Source organism: Boleophthalmus pectinirostris, unplaced genomic scaffold, assembly GCF_026225935.1.
Source record: "Boleophthalmus pectinirostris isolate CB_2022bp ecotype Guang Dong unplaced genomic scaffold, ASM2622593v1 HiC_scaffold_14, whole genome shotgun sequence".
NCBI classification, from domain to species: Eukaryota; Metazoa; Chordata; class Actinopteri; order Gobiiformes; family Gobiidae; genus Boleophthalmus; species Boleophthalmus pectinirostris.
In genome coordinates this window covers 33,222,268-33,242,626 of record NW_026571047.1, presented here as the reverse complement: position 1 = coordinate 33,242,626, position 20,359 = coordinate 33,222,268, and the positions used below count along the sequence as shown (strand labels likewise).

General features: G+C 41.7%; 1 protein-coding gene across 3 annotated transcripts in view; it reads left to right on the top strand.

Moving 5' to 3' along the window:
• The window catches only part of chst15 (carbohydrate (N-acetylgalactosamine 4-sulfate 6-O) sulfotransferase 15), a 92,903-nt gene that overhangs the window by 43,765 nt on the left and 28,779 nt on the right, over positions 1-20,359 (top strand). For 2 of the 3 annotated variants that reach the window (XM_020930666.2, XM_055150138.1), the window contains exon 2: positions 3,663-3,766. The gene's annotated coding sequence lies outside the window, so the exon portion shown is untranslated. Of the gene's footprint in view, positions 1-3,662; positions 3,767-17,475; positions 17,861-20,359 lie in introns of those variants that run through there. The other variant, XM_055150139.1, reaches the window with a different exon arrangement.

Sequence of the window (20,359 nt, the reverse complement as noted above, 5' to 3'; positions counted from 1 at the left end):
AGAGAGAGAGAGATATACAGAGAGAGAGAAAAGAGAAAGAGGAGAGAGATGAGGAGGAAAGAGAGGAGGTGTGTAGAGAAGGTGAAAAGATGGAACAGAGGAGAAGCTGGAGAGAGAGAAGAGAAAGAGAGATACTGTCAACAACTGTGTAAATGTGTGAGAAAGAGAGAGGAACGAAAGGGGGATGGGAGGGAGGAGAGAGGAGAGAGAGGGCAGAGAGAAAGGGGGAGAGAAAGGAGAGAGCGGAGTGAGAGAAAGGGGAGAGAGAGGTGAGAGGGGAGAGAGAAAAGAGTGAGAGAGAGAGATGGAGAGGAGATGGGGAGAGAGAGGAGAGCGAGATAGAGGGCAGAGAAAGAGAAAGGGAGAGAGAGAGAGGGAGAGGAGAGAGGGAGAGAGAGGAGAGCAAGATGGGGGGAGAGAAAGTAGCGAGAGGAGAGATATAGAAAGGGGAGAGAGATAGAGGGGAGAGAAAGGAGAGAGAGAAAGAGAGAGAGGAGAGAGAAAGGGGAGAGAGAGGAGAGAGAGAGAGAGGAGAGAGAGGAGAGCGAGATAAAGGGGAGAGAAAGGAGAGAGAGAGGAAAGAGAGACGAGAGAGAGAAAGGGGAGAGAGATAGAGGGGAGAGAGCGAGAGAGAGAGAGGAGAGAGAAAGGAGAGAGAGATGGAGAGGAGACAGGGAGTGAAAGGAGAGCGAGATAGAGGGGAGAGAAAGGAGAGAGAGAGGGGAGAGAGAGAGAGAAAGGGGAGGGAGAGAGATGGAGAGGAGAGAAGAGAGAAGGGAGAGGAGAGAGAGAGAGAGAGAGAGGGAAGCAAGATAGAGAGGGAGAGAGAGATATGGAGAGGAGAGGGGAGAGCGAGATAGAGGGGAGAAGAGGAGAGAGAGAGAGAGAAAAGAAAAAAAAGATAGTGAGAGCAGGGCACTGTCAACAACAACAACTGATGCTGTAGCGGCGCCGGGTTTGGACTCGTTATGCAAATGTGAAAGAAAGAAAGAGAAAGAAAGAGAGAGAGAGAGAGAGAGAGAGGAAGAGAAAGGAAGAGTGTGGAGTAAGAAAACTTTCAGAAATATTCTTGTGCATAGGATAGAAATCGGTGCATATTTGTGCATAAAATAAAAATTCGTAAACTCTCAGATGAGTCCAGTCGTACGTAAAATGTGTGTTGTGTGTTTTACCTGTCAGAATACGAATTGAAAAGTAACGAAATCAAGAATTACGATCATGAAATTAAAATTTATGATTTCGCTTTCTGCAGTACGAATACGAATTCACAGACGCCACTCAAATGTCAAAAATCTGTCATCACTTCACAGACAGAAAAAACATCGATCGAGATATCAGACTTTTGTGCCGCACACGGACTGAACCAGGACTAAACCAGGTCTAAACCAGGACTAAACCAGGACTAAACCAGGACTGAACCAGACTAAACAGGACTAAACCAGGACTAAAACCAGGACTAAACTAGGACTAAACCAGGACTAAACCCAGGACTGAACCAGGACTAAACCAGGACTAAACTAAACAGAAACCAGGACTAACCAGGAACCAGGACTAAACCAGGACTAAACCAGGACTGAAAGGACTAAACAGGACTAAACCAGGACTACTACCAGGACCAAAACCAGGACTAAACCAGAAACCAGGACTAACCAGGACTAAACTAGGATTAAACTAGGACTAAACCAGGTCTAAACCAGGTCTAAACCAGGACTGAAACAGGACTAAACTAGGACAGAAACAGGACTAAACCGACTAATCCAGGACTAATCCAGGACTAAACCAGAACTAAACCAGGTCTAAGACAGAGCTACACCAGGACTAAACCAGAACTAAACTAGGACTAAACTAGGATCTAAACCAGGTCTAAACCAAGTCTAAACCAGGACTAAGCCAGAGCTACACCAGGACTAAACCAGGACTAAACTAGGATTAAACTAGGACTAAACCAGGTCTAAGCCAAGACTGAAACAGGACTAAACTAGGACAGAAACAGGACTAAACCAGGACTAATCCAGGACTAATCCAGAACTAAACTAGGACTAAACCAGGTCTAAACCAGGACTAATCCAGGACTAAACCAGGACTAAACCAGGACTAAACCAGGACTAATCCAGGACTAAACCAGAACTAAACCAGGTCTAAACCAGAGCTACACCAGGGCTAAACCAGAACTAAAATAGGACTAAACCAGGTCCAAACCAAGACTGAACCAGGACCAAACCAGGACAAAACTAGAGCTAAACCAGGACAAGACCTTTTCTTTTTTTGTTTAAATATATAAATAAACAGATTGTGTGGTGCTCCTCGTCCCTGAGCGTCTGTCGGAGGCGTTTCGTGTCAAAGCCTCGTTCGTTCGTTCGTTTCATTCATGGTAAAGTGAGTGTGGTTTCCGTGGTAACGCAGGTGCAGGTCATGTGACTCAGCTGCTTCTTGTAAAAGGAAAAATAAAAGAAACATTAACTAAACATGGAAGTCATCAACTGAGTCAGACCCAAAGAGAAAACAGGAGGATTTTGCAAATGTTACAGTTTACACTTGAGGACAAGCTGGTTCTGGTTTAGTCCTCATTCAGTGTTTTTCCTGTTAAGTCTCGGTTTGGTCCATCTTTAGTCCTGGTTTAGTCCTTGTTTAGACCTGGTTTAGACCTGGTTTAGTCCTGGTTTAGCTGTACTACACCTAATACAGTCCTTGTTTAGTCTGGATTTATTTCTGGTTCAGTCTTGGTTTAATTCTGTTTTTTTCTAGTTTAGTCCTGGTTTAGCTCTAGTACTAAACCAGGACTAAACTAGAACTAAAACAGGACTGAGCCAAGACTAAACCAAGACTAAACCAGGACTGAAACAGAACTAATCCGGGACTAAACTAGAGCTAAAACAGGACTAAACTAGGACTGAAAGAGGACTAAACAAGGTCTAAACTAGAACTAAACCGGTCTAAACCAGGACTACGCGTGGACTAAACCAGGGCTAAACCAGGTCTAAATCAGGACTAAACTAGAGCTAAACCAGGACTAAACCAGGTCTAAACTAGGACTAAACCAGGACTAAACCAGGTCTAGACCAGGACTAAATCAGGACTGAGCCAAGACTAAACCAAGACTAAACCAGGACTGAAACCGAACTAAACCAGGTCTAAACTAGAGCTAAACCAGGACTATATGTGGACTAAACCAGGATTAAACCAGGTCTACGCTCGGACCAGGACTGAAAGAGGACTGAAAGAGGACTAAACAAGGTCTAAACTAGGGCTAAACCGGTCTTAACCAGGAGTAGTCCTGTGTAGAATAAACCAGGTCTAAACCAAGTCTATACTAGGACTAAACCAGGACTAAACAAGGACTGAAATAGAGCTAAACCAGAACTAAATCAGGGTTAAACCAGGACTAAATTAGGGCCAAATCAGAAATAAAGGACTTTTGTTTTTATCGAATCCCATTCTCAAACTCAGCGCCCTGTGACCACAAACACAAACACTGCCAGATCAGACCGCACTGCCATCTCTGCTCCTCCGCCTCCTCCGCCTCCTCCGCCGCTCCGCACCAAAACTTTAAATTGTTTTTGTTTTTGTTTTTTTTGGTTCTTCTGCTCGACAAAACAAAGAGAAAGTGCGGGCGGATTAGACCTGCTGTGGTCACTGACGAGAACTGTTTTTATCTCCTGCAGCTTTAAGGAAAACACAAACAAACCTGACGCGACGAGCTGGAGTTTGATTAACGGGACGCACCAGGACTGAAGGGGGAGTGACTCAGCGCGGAGAGCAAAAGGAGGTGAGACTCAAGTGATAAAAAACTAAAATGAAACTTATAAAACATTTTAATATGTTGTTTTGAGGACTGAACCAGGATTGGACCAGGACTGAACCAGGAGTGAACAAGGACTAAACCAGGACTAAACCAGGCCTAAACAAGGACTAAACCAGGACTAAACCAGGCCTGAACAAGGACTAAACCAGGATTAAACCAGGATTGGACCAGGACTGAACCAGGACCAAATAAAGGACTAAACAAGAACTGAACCGGGACTAAACCAGGACTAAACAAGGACTATCCTGGGACTAAACCAGGATTAAACCAGGACTAAACCAGGACTAAACAAGGACTAGACAAGGACTGAACCAGAACTAAACAGGGACTGAACCAGGACTAAACCCGGACTAAACCAGGACTGACCCAGGACTGACTCAGGACTAAACAAGGACTAAAAAAGGACTATCCCGGGACTAAACCAGGATTAAACCAGGTCTAAACAAAAACTGAACCAGGACTAAACCATTACTAAACCAGGACTAAAGCAGGACTGAACAAGGACTAAACCAGGTCTAAACAAAGTCTGAACCAGGACTGAGCCAAGACTAAACCAGGACTAAACCAGACCTTCACTGGGACTAAGCAAGGACTGAACCTGGCCTTTTTCTCTGTATTTTTGAGCTGTAAAACCACCTGTAATTGAATAAATGTAAAGTAGAGCTGTTTAATGTCACACTGTGGAACATTCTAGGTGACTAATTATAACATGGACCACTAAAATGTTCCAGTGTAGATCTTTTTTTTTTTTTTTAAACCCCCCATGAGTCCGCGGCCCTCCCCCTCTCTGCTCCTGTGGTTCTGACAGATCCATTTATAAAGACCGTAATTAACCCCAAACACACCGAGATAATGAGCAGCCTGCAGACACGAGAGGACCAGAACTGAACCAGGACTAAAACAGGACTAAACCAGGTCTGAACCAGAACTAAACCAGGTCTGAACCAGAACTAAACCAGGACTAAAACAGGACTGAACCAGGACTAAACCAGGTCTGAACCAGGACTGAACCAGGACTAAAACAGGACTGAACCAGGACTAAACCAGGTCTGAACCAGAACTAAACCAGGACTAAAACAGGACTGAACCAGGACTGAACCAGGACTAAAACAGGACTGAACCAGGACTAAAAACAGTACTGAACCAGGACTGAACTAGGACTAAAACAGGACTGAACCAGGTCTGAACCAGGTCTGAACTAGGACTAAAACAGGACTAAAACAGGACTAAACCAGGACTAAACCAGGACTAAACCAGGTCTGAACCAGAACTAAACCAGGACTAAAACAGGACTGAACCAGGACTGAACCAGGACTAAAACAGTACTGAACCAGGACTGAACTAGGACTAAAACAGGACTGAACTAGGACTAAAACAGGACTGAACCACATCTGACCCAGGACTAAACAGGACTGAACTAGGACTAAAACAGGACTGAACCACATCTGACCCAGGACTAAAACAGGACTAAAACAGGTCTGATCCAGGACTAAAACAGGTCTGAACCAGGACTGAACCAGGACTAAACCAGGACTGAACCAGGACTGAACCAGGACTGAACCAGGACTAAACCAGGACTAAAACAGGTCTAAACCAAGACTAGACCAGATCTAAACAAGGACCGAACCAGGACTGAAGCAGGACTAAACTAGGACTGAACCAGGATTGATCCAGGACTAAATTAGGACTTAACCAGGTACAAACAAGGACTGAACAAGGACTAAACCAGGACTAAACGAGGACTGAACCAGGACTTGACCAGGAATAAACCAGGACTGAACCAGGACTAAAAAAGGACTGAACCAAGACTGCACCAGGACTAAATAACCCGGGACTAAACCAGTACTAAATCAGGCCTGAACCAGGACTGAACCCGGTCTTAAGTGCCGCCTGCAGCTCTCAGTATAAATTACTGTTTTATTAGCGTCATTAACGTTCCCCTCGAGCGCCGCGGCCTGTCGCTCACTCCTCTGGACCTGCCGCCATCTTGGAACGACTGTGTGTTAATTGGTCCCTGTCCGCCGACCTTTGACCCCGCAGCACTCGGATAATTAGGATCAGCGGGAGTCGGTCCGAGCGTTATGTCTGAGGTCTAGAAATAAGTCTGTATTTGTGAAACTCACTGTGATTCACGATTCAGGCTCTAATTGTTGCTTTTGTGATAAATTTCATTCAGAATTCGAAACGTTTAAAAGACATTTCACTCTAGCCCCTCACCCCGGACTCTCTTGTACTGAAAAACAATATTTACCAGATCATTTAACGGAGACATTTGACATTTTTAACATGGCTAAAACTCCATGGATCTGTAATAAAAACTGGATAAGACACGCCCCCTCTGTAGTGACCGCTCTACAGGTCCTGCAACTCCCGCTCAGAACGAATTGTCCCTTCAAGCGCAATGCATTTTTCAGCTAACAGGGCATCCACAACTTTTATAAAGGTCGGATTTTGTATGGATTTTTCTGTATTCTTACATTTAGGGCTGTCGCGGTTAAGGAATTTCTCCTGCGGTGCGGTATAGTGGCTCAACAGCGCGATATGTGGTGATATCGTACCCCGTCCCCCACCCCACATCCCCCACAGTTATAATATTTCCAGTGGCTCTGAAAACTCTCTCTCTGATTGATGCTCTTGTTGCAGATGCACATGTTTGTCGTGTGGACATAGTGTGTGTAGTGTGGGAGAAGTAACATTTGGCTTTGGAACAAGTGCTGCTGCATCTCTCCAGCTCTCACTGTGGCAGCTCGGGTCAGAGTCCCACACCAGGTCGGGTCAGAGTCCTGCACCAGGTCAGGTACCTTAAGAGAGACTTAGAGAGAGAGAAACAAGCACGTGGAGCAGCGTGTCCGCAAAGCGCGATCAGGTGATGGCTGCACTTACCTCCATGCGGCACGGAGTTCTGCAGCGATCCTTTCGCCTGTGGTCACCCGACGGTCTACACGCGCACACTGTTAGTGATTCATTTTTGCAGTTAATGCGACAGCCGTACTTTTATGAACTTTAAAATGTTTGTCAAAGTGCCTAAAAGTGTAAGACTTGGCCTAACGCTGTTCTGACCGTGTGCTAGTGCCGCTCTAGCAGCTCTCTCTCTGATTGGTCAGAACTGCACATTTCACACAGGTCACAGGTTTTGCGGCGTAAGGTCAATATTCAGGAAGTAAAAATCTTTTTGGTGCAATGCGCCAATGAGCACAAACCACTGAAAACAACAAAACACCATCCTGGCTTCATCTTCCAGATTGTATTATATTTCTATGCTAAAAGTTGATCCAGCTCATGACTGAGCGGCTCCTCTCCATGTGGAGGAGCAGCGGCTCTACTCTGAGCTCCTCTCATGTGACTGAGCTCCTCCTCCTGTCTCTAAGGGAGCGCTCTGTCACCCTACAGAGAAACTCCAGATGTCTGTCTGTGGAGGGAGACCCCAGTCCTCTGCCCCCGCCCCCTGAGGTCACCCAAAGGAGGGAAGACCACCTCGTCCTTTTAGCTGAACCCAACCCCATGGGCAAATGCATCAGATGCCCCACCTGTACCCCCCACCTGGAGCCCCCACCTGTACCCCCTAACCCTACCCGGAACCCCGCACCCCAGACCCAGCTCCAGGTCCTCGCCTGCACCACCGGGAGACGTCACCATCCTGTTTTTCGCTCTGTGCTGTGATATTCTGTGCAAAACTGTACAACCCGACAAAAGATCAACTCTGCCTTCAGGAAAAAAAAAAAAGTCAATGATAGAAATGATAGAAAATCTGATGCTGCAGATGTCAGATGATGAAACCTCCTCTTCCTCCTCCTTCTCTCCTTCCTCTTGAGCCCTGAGTGAGTTTCACTTTAAACGCTCTTGTTTCATCATTTGATCGAGATTGTGATGAGCTGTTTGGACCTGTCCCTCTCCACTGCACCAGGGACACGCCACAGCCTCTTAAAGCCTCATTCAGGTTTTTTTCATTTTCCAGTACAAGATAAACTCGCTATTACAGAGACAGTTTGGGTAAAATATCTGACAGCAGTTTTTTTTTTTTTTGGTTAGGTCTGTGATTTCTGTTTTGATAAAAAGATTCTTTTCAAAGTTTCACATTTTAAACACGTCTAAAAGAGCTGGCAAAAAGACTGAAATCTGAACTGACAAATAATCCAAAAATCACATTTGTACAGATCTAAACTACAGGACTCAACCAGGACTCAACCAGGACTAAAGCAGGACTAAAGCAGGAATAAGTCAAGACTAAAATAGAAAGAAAGCAGGACTAAAGTGAGACTAAATCAGGACTGAATCAGGACTAAATCAGGACTAAACTAGGACTAAAGTAGGATTAAGGTGGGACTAAAGTGAGACTAACCCAGGACTAAAGCAGGAATAAACAAGGACTAAAGCAGGACTAAAGTGGGACTAAATCAGGACTGAACCAGGACTAAACCAGGACTACAGGACTAAAGTAGGACTAAAGTGGGACTAAAGTGGGACTAAAGTGGGACTAAAGTGGGACTAAAGTGGGACTAAAGCGGGACTAAAGCGAGACTAAAGCGAGACTAAAGCGAGACTACACCAGGACTACACCAGGACAACACTAGGACTAAACCAGGACTAAACCAGGACTAAACCAGGACTAAACCAGGACTAAACCAAGACTAAACCAGGAATAAACAAGGACTAAAGTAGGACTAAAGTGGGACTAAAGCGAGACTAAAGCGAGACTAAACTAGGACTAAAGCACGGCTACACCAGGACTAAACCAGGACTAAACTAAAACTAAAGCGAGATCAAATCAGGACTGAACCAGGACTGACCCACGATTAAACCATCACTAAACCAAGACTGAACCGGGACTCAAGCGGGACTCAAGCGGGACTAAACCGAGATTAAAGCAGGACTAAATCAGTAAAGAACTAGGAATAAAGTAGGATTAAAGTAGAACTAAAGCAGGACTAAAGTAGAATATAACTATAACAGACCTAAACCAGTGCTTAACCAGGACTAAACCAGAACTAAACCAGGACTAAGCAGTTTTTATTCCGAATTAGACAGAGGATTTTTTTTGTTTGTGGAAGAAATTGCGGTTTACTTCACATACTGAGGCCTTTGTGTTTTGCTAATTGTTTCCATTCCCATTTTTAACATTTTTATGAGATACAGATTTTGAAAATATGTTTTGTAAAAGTCAAAAGTCTGTGTGTAAGTCAAAGCCTGGAGCTCTTTGGCTCATTTGCAGTCAAGAAGCTGTTAGTGGTTAGTGATTGTTAGTGATCGAAGCTGTGCCCTTCATCAAAAAGTCAATGGGACGGCTAATGCTAATGCTACAGGCTAATGCTACAGGCTAATGAGAAGAAGGAGAAAAGGCCGCATCCAGTTTGTTTACGCTTCTGATCCTCTGTTTGTTTGGTTTAAACAAGAAATAAATCAGAAGTGAACCAGGACTAAACCAGGACCTAACTGACTGAATGGAATTGGAATTAAATCAGGACTAAAACAGGACTGAACACGGACTGAAAAAGGATTAAAGCAGAGCTAAACCAGGACTAAATGGAGCCAGGACTGTAAACCAAGACTGAACTAAGACTGAACAGGACTAAATCAGGACTGAACCAGGTCTAAACCAGACTGAACCAGCTAAAACCAGACTAAATGGAGCCAGGACTGTAAACCAAGACTGAACTAAGACTGAACCAGGACTAAATCAGGACTGAACCAGGTCTAAACCAGAACTGAACCAGCTAAACCAGGACTAAATCACTACTAAAGCAGGACTGAACCAGCACTAAACCAGAACTGAACCAGGACTAAATCAGGACTGAACCAGGACTAAACCAGAAGTGAACTTCGACTATACCAGGACTAAATTGGGACTAAACCAGGACTAAACCAGGACTAAATCAGGACTGAACCAGGACTTAACTAGGACTAAATCAGGACTGAACCAGGACTTAAACAAGGACAGAACCAGGACTAACCATGATTAAAACAGGACTGAACCAGGACTTAACTAGAACTGAACCAGGACTAAACTAGGACTAAATCAGGACTGAACCAGGACTTAACAAGGACGGAACCAGGACTAAACCAGGACTAAATCAGGACTGAACCAGGATTTAACTAGAACTGAACCAGGACTAAACTAGGACTAAATCAGGACTGAACCAGGACTTAACAAGGACGGAACCAGGACTAAACCATGATTAAAACAGGACTGAACCAGGACTTAACTAGAACTGAACCAGGACTAAACTAGGACTAAATCAGGACTGAACCAGGACTTAACAAGGACGGAACCAGGACTAAACCATGATTAAAACAGGACTGAACCAGGACTTAACCAGGACCAAACCAGGACTAAACCAATACTAAACCCGAACTGAACCAAGACTGAACCAGGACTTCATGAAGAGAAATCCGTGTGAGAGAAATAAGATGCGGAGGAGGAAGGATGGAGGGCAGGACGAACGGAGGGAGGAATGAAAGAATGAAGGGAGGAGAGGACAGAGGGTTAAATACCTCAGATGTAACGTCTGCACACAAATATTCTCTACCAAAATAAAAGAAACTCAACATTTATCCCAGTATTATCTGTTTTATATTTTACTTTTATTTGAACGTGTGTGTCCCCGTAACGTCGGCAGGTCCCCACGATGTGTCTGTGTGTGTAGGTTTGAGTCCCCGCGGTGTGACAAATAGGTGCCCACACACAGATACCTGTCAGTATTTGTGCAGCGGGAGGTCTGGGGTTCGGCCGGAGCCTCTGAGTTTATCTCTCTGAATGTAAACTGGAGCTGTATCACACGACGCCAGACCCCGTGTACTCTGTGTGTGTGTGTGTGTGTGTGCAGCGTCATATCAGGACTCGGAGTTTCATCATGTCGGCCGTAATGTAAACTGAAACTGTGTGAATCTGAAACATGCTTGGTGCTGCTGCGTTTGAGACAAGACAGAAATCCGATTGTTAAACTCACACAAGAATCCTGTCTGTACATTTCAGAACATGTTGAAGTGCAGGTTTAAGCTACAGGCTGAGCAGCTTTTACACACAATAAGACGCTCAGTTTCAGTCCTCACAAAAACATTCTATAGACTAACAATATGTGAATACGTTTAAAAGTCCTATATTATCGTATTTTTCGGATTATAAGACGCAATATCATGTATATAATAATGTTGAATTCTATCATCTATTTTCATACATAAGTTGCACAGAATTATAAGGAGCATTAAACAAAACAAACGGACGACACTTGAGACTGATCCTTAGTTCAGACGTCCACGATCCATCGGCAGATCGTGGCGTAATTCACCCGCCGTCGCCTTCCTGTCTTGGTAAATGTGGATTATGAATATGAATGCAGGCGGATCGTTTAAGTTTGTTTTTTATTTCATACAAGAATGACTTAAATATACATTGAGTAATAATGAGTTTAGTGCAGATTTGCGCACATTTGTTTACATTTTGCAGAAATGAAACTTAAAACCACATGACTCATTTGCATAAACTATAAGCGCCAAAAAGAAAATGGCTCACTCCTTGTTCCTTGATGCGTTCAGCTTCTGTCGGACTAAAGGACATGACTCAGTAGGGGTATAGGAAAAAAATCGATTCAGTGATATATCGTGATGCTTCATTGCACAATTCTTGAACTGATTAAAAATGAAGACTTGGAGTTCTGTTTTGTTTCATTCACATGTTTGAGTAACTCTTTATTATTAGTCTGTCTACATCTCCAAAGCTCAAAATGCTCTGTTCCACCTTGTGATGTCATGACGTGGTAGTTTTCAAGATAGTTTCAATAAATATACTTATTTATATAAAAAAATATCCCAAAATAATCTTTGTTAAGCTTTATTGTTTCAACTCGATTATGCTCCACCCGAAAAGTTACAGTGTAGATTTTTCAGGCGATACTTTTACTTCCTCAGGTATTTGTACTTCAACTTAAGTATCAAAATGCAGTACTTCTTCAGCTTTGGGATTCGGGGCAGTTCTCAGCGTCGAGTTTGTTCAGAGCCGTTATCTGAGGGGTTCCACTGGGGCCGCCTCTGGGTCCATTATAATTCACTTTTACAGATAGAATAATCCCCACGAATCTGGACCAGGACTCTGTATTCAGGTCTGACCTCTGCTCTTATCAGAGGAGAGTCCGGACTGTGGGAGAGGGGGATGGAAAAGAGGGAGGAGAGGAGGAGGAGAGGAGGAGGAGAAAGGGAAAAAAAGAAGAGGTCTGAGAGGAGAAGGAAGAGAGGTGAGGGAGGGAAGGATAGTGGAGGAAGAGAGGAGGAGGAGACGGGAGGAAAGAGGAGAGGAGTGAGAAGAGGGGAGGAAGGAGAGATGAGTTGAGGGAGGAGAGGAGGTAAAAGGAGAGGTGAGGTGAGAGAGGAGGATGGAAAGGTGGAGAGGGAGAAAAGTGAGGAAGAAGAAGAGAAGGACGATGGAAGGAGAAGAGATAAGGAGACGAGAGGTGAGATGAGATAAGAAAGAGAGTGAACGTGAAAGAGGGAGGAAAAGAGGGGGGTGAGAGAGGAAGAGAGGAGAGGGAGAGGAGGAGGAAAGTGGAGAAAGCAACAGAGGAGGAGGGAGGGAGGAGAGAAAAGGAGGAGAGAGAGGGAGGAGGAGGGTGGGAAAATAGAAGAGATCTGAGAGAAGGAGGAGAGGTGAGAGAGGGGAGAGCAAAGGTGGGAGGAGTAGGAAAGGAAGGGAGAGAGAGAAAGTGAAAAAGAAAGAAGGAGAGAAAGAAAGAAAAAGAGAGAGAAAGAGGGTGTGAAAGAGAAAGAGAGAGCAAAAGAAAGAAACAGAGAAAGGAGAGAGAAAGAGGGTGTGAAAGAGAGAGAGAGGAGAAGAGAGAGAGAGAAAGAGTGAAAGATAGAGAGAGGAAGAGAGAGAAAAAGAAAGAGAAAAAGAGAGAGAGAGAGGGGCCTGGGAGAGAGGAATAGCAGAGGAGGGAGAAGAGGAGAGGAGGAGAGGAGAAGGTAGGATAGAAAGAAGAGGACTGAAGGAAAGGTAAGGGAAGAGAGAAAGAGGAGGGAGAAGAGGGGAGGAGGAAGGAGAGAGAGAGGTGGAGGAGAGGAGAAGGTAGGATGGAAAGAAGAGGATTGAGGGAAAGGTGAGGGAAGAGAAGAGAGAAAGGAGAGAAGGAAAAGAGAGAGAGGGAGGAGGGGAGAGGAGATGAGGAAGAGAAAAGGAGGAGAAGATGAGTGAGAAGAGGAAGGAGAGAGGTGGAGAAGAGGAAGAGGAGGAAGGATGGAGGGAGGGTCTGGTTTAAGCTGATTAGCAGGAAGTGTTGATTGTACAAAGAGATACGAGATTCTCCGAAATGAAATTAGAGACGTGAGATTAGACGAGTGTTTTGGGCTGAACCCGATTTTTGCTGATTTGATGAAAAATAAAATAAATAAATAAACAAGGGTCGGATTTTAAGGTCGACGTAGGAGTCAAAATGTGTCAGATGCCCTCCCATGTGTATATATCTGAACGACTACCAGGACTAAATCAGAACTAAACCAGGACTAGACCAGGACTAAAACAGGACTACACATTCTACTGTTAAACTACAAAAAAAAAAAAAAAAAAAAAAAAAAAACTACACCGGGACTAAACCAAGACACTAACAAGGACTAGACAAGGACTAGACTAGGACTGAACCAGGACTAAACCAGAACTAGACCACTACTTGACTGGGTCTAGTCCAGGTCTGAATGAGGACTAAACCCGGACTGAACCAGGACTAAACCAGGTCAGAACCAGGTCTAAGCCAGAACTAAGCCAGAACTAAACTAAACCAGAACTAAATCAGAACTAGACCAAGACACTAACAAGGACTAGACTAGGACTGAACCAGGACTAAACCAGGACTAAACCAGGACTGAAACAGGACTAAACCAGGACTAAACCAGGGCTGAACCAGGACTAAACCAGGACTAAACCAGGGCTAAACCAGGGCTGAACCAGGACTGAACCAGGACTAGACCAGGACTAGACCAGGACTAGACCACTACTTGACTGGGTCTAGTCCAGGTCTGAACGAGGACTAAACCCAGACTGAACCAGGACTAAACCAGGTCAGAACCAGGTCTAAACCAGGACTAAACCAGAACTAAGCCAGAACTAAACCAGGACTAAACAGGAATAAACTAAACAGAACTAGACCAAGACACTAACAAGGACTAGACTAGGACTGAACCAGGACTAATCCAGGACTAGACCACTACTTGACTGGGTCTAGTCCAGGTCTGAATGAGGACTAAACTTGGACTGAACAAGATCTAAACTAGGTCAGAACCAGTTCAGAACCAGGTCTAAACCGGAACTAAACCAGATCTAAGCCAGAAATAAACCAGGACTAAACAGAACTAAACTTAACCAGGATTAAACCAGAACTAGACCAAGACACTAACAAGGACTGGACTCAGACTGAACCAGGACTAAACCAGGACTAAACCAGGACTAAACCAGGACCAAACCAGGACTTGACTAAAACTTAACCAGGACTAACCAGAAGTACCCATTCCAGTGCTGAACTTCTTAAATGACCCTTTTATTCTTCGGAGTTGGCTCTTTAAAATACCCAGTGTAGGAAAGTGTGAGTCACTCGAGCCGCTGTCTGTGCTCGTGTGTGCGCTCTTTTGTGATGACATTATGAAAAGTTGTGTGTCAGTAAAGGTTATGAAACTACAAGTGACACTTTTGCAGAAGTCTGAATCCGTGTGTTTGGTCCAAATGTGATGAGTTCATGGGTTTAAAGGTTCTGTGTTACACAAAACGGACTCTTGTGAGATTTAATGTTCTAATGTTGTTTTCCTCCTCAAAAACAGACCTGGACTTGTGTTTTGTTTCATTCATACATGTTTCAGTAACTCTTTATTATTAGTCTGTCTACTTCTCCAAAGCTCAAAATGCTCTCTTCCACCTTGTGATGTCATGAAGTGGTAGTTTTCAAGTGAACAGCTCCTTTTACCTTTTAGTTCAGTAGCAATTCCAAAAACTGAAATGATCCAAATGATTCAAGTGAAGGTGTATGGAGTTTAAAAATACTTAAATTAATTGAATTTAATTTTAAATGCATTGTGTTTAATGTATTTTATTTTAATGCGTTTATTTTTATTTATTTTTATTACATTTTTTGGTAACACTTTATAATAACTACACCTTACTTACTTAGCTTACTTAATAAGCATGAACAAAGACTTAATTAATAATGAACAAAGATGTAATTAATAATGATTCACACTTAGTAAATGCTTAATAAAGGATAATTAGTCTTCACTTTAGAAAAGCTCTAAAAAAGACTTAACTAACAGATAAACGCTGCCTTAATTATCATTGCATTGCATTATAAGTAAATCATTGTCTCATAGTTTACTAATGATTAATAAATGCTCAAATGGTTAGTCCATGAGTAATTAAGTATGAAATAATTATGAGTAACTATTTACAGCACAGGCAAATTAAGTGCAAGTGCTAATTAAGGTAGTATTTAAGTAGCTACTAAGCGTGAATCATTATTAATTAAGTCTTTGTTCATTCTTAATTAAGCCTTTGTTCATGCTTTATTAAGGCTAAATAAGGTGTAGTTATTATAAAGTGTTACCAATTTTCTAAATTTATTTACTTTATTATTATTATTATTATTTTTTCTTTCTTTCAATTTAATTATTTTTTTTAATTTTAGTTTATTTTTATTTAATATTGTTTATTTATTCTATTTTTTTTCAATTTAATTTATTTTTTTTTTTTTTATTAATTTTATTTTTATTTAATATTATTTATTATTATTTATTGTCTTATTTACTTTCTTTAATTTCTTTCTTTCTTTCAGTTTAATTTATTTTAATTTTATTTTTATTTAATATTTTCTTTATTTTATATATTTTTTTAATTTCTTTCAATTAAATTTTTATTTATTTATTTAATTTTAATTTATTTTTTATTAATTACACACAACTGATTGTGCAAACGTGATACAACAAACATGACTGTGTTGTCAGCAGTTAATCGTCTGGATGAGGAAACATAAACACGTCATATTATATAATAACAATAACTACATTAAAAGTGCATTTGCATAGTTTAAAAAAAAAAAAGATGACAGCGATGGGAGCAGAGTTCATTCAGGGGACACTTTTGTTTTTACATTTGTAGATGGAAAATTTGGCAAGACATAATATTACATTTTTCACAGTGGAGCACTTCCTGTATTACCACATGACATTCTAAAGAGTGTTTTCTGTTTCTGCTTGAGAAAAGAACTCAGCCTAAATCTGCAGAATTTGTGTGAATCATGTATGACTGAAACAAAACACAACTCCAGGTCTGTTTGTGATGAGGAAATGACATTAAAACACGACTTAAAGCTCCGAGTCAAGTGTCACGTTCACCTGAAAGCTTTAATTCCGAATAAAAATAATACAATTCTGAATAAAAATGTATTCTTCTTTAAAAAGGCCGTGTAAACAGTTCCTGAAAATGATGATTCAGAATTAAACTTAATTCCAAAGTAAATGGGCTGTTTATTTAGATTTAAAAGCCAGATTAATTTATTCTTGGATCATGTAAATATTTATTCTTGTTCAAAATAATTGCGGTTTTTCAGCACATGCTCGCTGGGTCGCTCTTCGATCTGGCTCCACCAGTCCTGGCTTTAGACTTTCTGACCTGTTTTAGACCTGGATTAGAATTTATAGAGTCCTGGTTTAGTCCTGGTTTAGTCCTGGTTTAGTCCTGGTTTAGTCCTGGTTTAGTCTTGGTTTAGAACTGGTTTAGAACTGGTTTAGACTTATATAGTCCTGGTTTAATTCTGGTTTAGTCCTGGTTTAGTCCTGTTTTAGACCTTATATAATCCTGGTTTAGTCCTGTTTTAGACCTGGTTTAGACCTTATATAATCCTGGTTTAGTCCCGGTTTAGACCTGATTTAGACCTGTTTTAGACTTTATATAATCCTGGTTTAGACCTGATTTAGCCCTTATTTAGACCTTTTTAGACCTTGTTTAGCCCTTGTTTAGACCTGGTTCAGTCCTGTTTTAGTCCTGGTTTAGTTGTGTTTTAGTCCTGGTTTAGTCCTGTTTTAGTCCTGTTTTAGTCCTGGTTTAGTCCTGGTTTAGTCCTGTTTTAGTCCTGGTTTAGTCCTATTTTAGTTCTAGTCTAGTCCTGGTTCAGTCCTGTTTTTGTCCTGTTTTTAGTCCTGGTTTAGTCCTGTTTTAGTCCTGTTTTTAGTCCTGGTTTAGTCCTGTTTTAGTCCTGGTTTAGTCCTGGTTTTAGTCCTGGTTTAGTCCTGTTTTAGTCCTGGTTTAGTCCTGTTTTTAGTCCTGGTTTAGTCCTGTTTTAGTCCTGGTTTAGTCCTGTTTTAGTCCTGGTTTAGTCCTGTTTTAGATTGCAGAAAAAGTTTGGATGGTGTTTGTGTCCGCGGCGTAACGACAAACCGAGGTGACAGAAAAGCCGGGAGCAACTGAAGTGTGTGTTTTCTTCCGGTCGACGTAAATACATTCGTGTCTCTGTCCAATCAGAACCTTCCCCACCTCCAGACGCTGAACGGAAGTAAATAAAGACGATTTAACGAGTTTTCCGTGTAAACCTCAATTCAGAATTATTATTATTTCCAAGGAGAATATTTTAATTCCCAACAAATTAATTCAGAAAACATCATGTAAACGTGGCCGACCTTTTTTTTGGCGACTTTCAATTCAAATAATAATAATTTCAATAATTCAATAATAATAACAACAATAATAAGATGATAAAATAAACTACTAAAACAATAAGTCTTAAAATAATAAAACCAGTAAAAGAAATTAAAAACAAAATCATAGAATAGAAATAAATAAACCGATAAATAAATAAAAACACAGACCATGAACTTCTCACATTATATCATTATTACATAAGTCGGAAAACATTGTAATACAGAAGTTTTGAAAAGCAGAACCGGGTTTGAGTGACACATGTTTCGAGTCGGGCCTGAGTCAGAGCACATGTGGAAAGACGATACAGCGGCACTGGGCAAACGGTGACGGAGGCTGCGGTCGAAGCCTGAACTCGGGGCTGGTCCTGGTTAGAACTTGGACAGAGATCGCTGGAAAACCAGGTAGGACCGTGGGGGCCAAAACTGCAGTTGTGAAAGGGGACTAAACCAGGACTAAACCAGAATTAAACCAGGACTAAACCATTACTAAACCAGAATTAAACCAGAATTAAACCAGGACTAAACCAGAATTAAACCAGGACTAAACCAGAATTAAACCATTAAACCAGAATTAAACCAGGACTAAACCAGGACTAAACCAGAATTAAACCAGAACTAAACCAGAATTAAACCAGGACTAAACCAGAATTAAACCAGAATTAAACCAGAACTAAACCAGAACTACACATTCTTCTGTTAAATTACCAAAAATATATATATCTAGACTCGGACTAGACCAGGACTAAACCAGAATTAAACCAGGACTAAACCAGAATTAAACCAGGACTAAACCAGGACTAAACCAGAATTAAACCAGGACTAAACCATTAAAAACCAGAATTAAACCAGGACTAAACCAGGACTAAACCAGGACTAAACCAGAATTAAACCAGGACTAAACCAGAATTAAACCAGATAAACCAGAATAAACCAGGATTAAACCAGAACTAAACAGATAAACATTCTTCTGTTAAAATTACCAAAAATATATATCTAGACTCGGACTAACCAGGACTAAACCAGAATTAAACCAGGACTAAACCAGAATTAAACCAGGACTAAACCAGGACTAAACCAGGACTCAACCAGGACTAAACCAGAACTACACATTCTTCTGTTAAATTACCAAAAATATATATGTCTAGACTCGGACTAGACCAGAATTAAACCAGGACTAAACCAGGACTAAACCAGAATTAAACCAGGACTAAACCAGGATTAAACCAGAACTACACATTCTTCTGTTAAATTACCAAAAAAATTAATAAAAATCTCGGAACTAGACCAGAATTAAACCAGGACTAAACCAGGACTAAACCAGAACTACATATTCTGTTGAATTACCAAAAAAAATAAAAAATCTAGCACGGGACTAGACCAGAATTATACCAGGACTGAACCAGGTCTAAACCAGGACTAAACCAGGTCTAAACCAGGTCTAAATCAGGACTTAACCAGGACTAAACCAGGACTAAATCAGAGCTACACATTCTACTATTAAATTCCCCCCAAAAATTATCTAGACGGGACTCAACCCAGACTCAACCCGACTCAACCCGACTCAACCCGGACTCAACCGGACTCAACCCGGACTCAACCCGGACTCAACTAAACTAAACGGACTAAACTCGGACTAAACCCGGACTAAACCCGGACTAAACCCGGACTACACATTCTAATGTTAAATTACAAAAAAAAAAAATAATAAATAAATAAATAAATCTAGACAGGGACTAGAACGAAACCAGGACTAAACCAGGACTAAACCAGGACTAAACCAGATCTAAACCAGATCTAAACCCGGACAAAACTGCAGTTGTGAAAGAGCCCATGTTACGCTATTATCTGATCTAGTTTGTTCTAATGTTGTCTCCTCGTCACAAACAGACCTGGAGTTGTGTTTTGCTCCCACCTTGTGATGTCATGTGGTGATACAAACTCCACACATCTTCACCAGAATCATTTGGATGATTTCATAAAATGGATTTATTTGATTATGGGGGGTTTTTACAGCTCAAAAATACCTTTAAAAACCTGTGTTCTTATTGTGAGTGCGGCCGCCTCTTCACAGATCTGACCTGTAAATGTGGTGATTGACAAGTTTAAGCACAATTCGTACACAAAGTAAACCAGGACTAAAGCAGTACCAGACCAGATCTAAACCAGGACTGTGCCAGGACTGTGCCAGAACTGAACCAGGACTAAACCAGGACTAAATCAGAATTACACATTCCACTGTTAAATTACCAAAAAATTAACTAGACTGGGACTAGACCAGGATTAAACCAAGACTAAACCAAGACTAAACCAGGTCTGATACCAGGTCTAAATCAGGTCTGAAACCAGGTCTGAAACCAGGTCTAAACTAGGTCTAAACTAGGTCTAAACCAGATCTAAACCAGATCTAAACCAGATCTAAACCAGGACTAAACCAGGACTGAACCAGGAGTAAACCAGGTCTAAACCAGTCTAAACCAGAACCAGACTCTAACCAGAAAACCAGGACTAAACCAGACTAACCAGGTCTAAACCAGGTCTAAACCAGATCTAAACCAGGACTAAACCAGGACTGAACCAGGTCTAAACCAGGTCTAAACCAGAACTACACATTCTACTGTTAAATTACCAAAAAAATTAACTAGACTGGGCCTAAACCAGGACCAAACCAGGACCAAAGCAGAACTACACCAGGACTACACCAGGACTAGACCAGATCTAAACCAGGACCAAACCAAGACTACACGTTCTACTGTTAAATTATCAAAAAAATGATCTAGACCGGAACTAGGCAGGACTAAACCAGAACTAAACCAGAACTAAACCAGGACTTGAACAGCACTTGAACAGGACTAAACCCAGACTAAACCCAGACTACACATTCTAATGTTAAATTACCAAATC